Source organism: Nomascus leucogenys, chromosome 14 (assembly GCF_006542625.1).
Source record: "Nomascus leucogenys isolate Asia chromosome 14, Asia_NLE_v1, whole genome shotgun sequence".
Lineage (NCBI taxonomy): Eukaryota > Metazoa > Chordata > Mammalia > Primates > Hylobatidae > Nomascus > Nomascus leucogenys.
In genome coordinates, this window is record NC_044394.1 from 12123016 (window position 1) to 12124545 (window position 1530).

General features: G+C 48.0%; 1 pseudogene; it reads left to right on the forward strand.

The window, feature by feature from the left end:
* Window positions 1–296: 296 nt before the first annotated feature.
* On the forward strand, window positions 297–868 carry LOC105738560 (annotated as a pseudogene).
* Window positions 869–1530: the final 662 nt, after the last annotated feature.

Below are 1530 nucleotides of genomic sequence, written 5' to 3' on the forward strand. Positions count from 1 at the left end.
CACCTGAGGTCAGGAGTTTGAGACCAGCCTGGCCAACATAATGAAACCCCGAATCTACTAAAAATACAAAAAATTAGCTGGGTTTGGTGGCTCATGCCTGTAATCCCAGCTACTCGGGAGGCTAAGGCAGGAGAATTGCTTGAACCTTGCAGACAGAGGTTGCCGTGGGCTGAGATAGCGCCACTGCACTCCAGCCTTAGCAACAAGAGCAAAACTCCTTCTCAAAATAATAATAATAATTTCTTGACTCCAAGTCTCGTCTCCCGCACCACCTGACACTGTCAGATCCTCAGGCCATGGCCAACGCTGAGAGCATCATTATCAAGCCCAGTGGTGTTCAGCACAGCCTGGTGGGTGAAATCATCAAATACTCTGAGCAGAAGGGATTCTACCTGGTGACCAAGAAGTTCCTTCGGGCCTCTGAGGAACCCCTTAAGTAGCACTACACTAGCCTGAAAGACCACCCATTCTTCCCGGACCTTTCTGAGCACAAGGTCTGTTTTGTGGATGGACTGTCTTTACCCCTCGGGTCTGAGTGCTCAAGCAAATTGTGGTGTATTCATCAGTGTATCCCAGTGCCTGGCACATATTAGGCACTCAGTATAAGTGAAGTACATGAATTCAGAGCAGGTTGTGGCCATGGTCCTGGAGGGGCCGAATGCAGCAAAGACAGGGCAAAGGATGCTTGGGGAGACTGATCCAGTGGGCTCTATGCTAGGGACTATTATTCGCAGGGACTTCTGCGCTAAAATAGGCGGGAACGTCATTGGTGGCAGTGATTCAGTACAAAGTGCTGGAAAAGAAATGGCTTAAAGAAGAAGAACTGGTTGACTACAAGTCTTGTGCCTATGACTGGATCTATGAATAAGAGGAGGTCAAAGTAGCAGTCTGCTTCAACGCCGTTCCTGTGTCCCTAGACACAGCTCTTCATCCCATTGACTTGGAGGCAATAGGATCAATCTTTCTTTACTGATAAAGCCTTTGGAAACTGGAGGAAAAACTTACTTTGTTTCTTTCTACTTTTAAAAATGTGTGTACTGGAAATGTTAAAATGACACAAGTGGCTGGCATTACCTTCCTGTTGGACGGTGCTGGACCACTATCATTTGCTGGCTTCCCACAGCTCCTAAGGTGCAGCAACTCCCAAGCCTGTCATTCCTCCCACCTGCCTTGACAGCCTCATCTGGCACTCATTTGTAGGATGGATGTCTGTTGTCCCAGGTAGTGGTTACTCCATTCATCTCCATCCATGCGCTGTGCAATCAGTGATACGGGAACACACTGTGGAACTGGGGAATCAGGGACTTGGCATTTAGTCCCACCATTGCCACTAACTTGCTATGGGACCAGGCAAGTCCCTTAACCAACTCCCACCCCACCCTGCTGTCTCACCTTCCCCACTTGAATTATATAGCCTGAGTGAGACCAACTCCAATATCCCTTCCTGCTCTAGAGGTTCTGTTTGTTTTTCCTTTTTTTTTTTTTTTTTTGACAGGGTCTTGCTCTGTTATCCAGGTTGGAGGGCAGTGG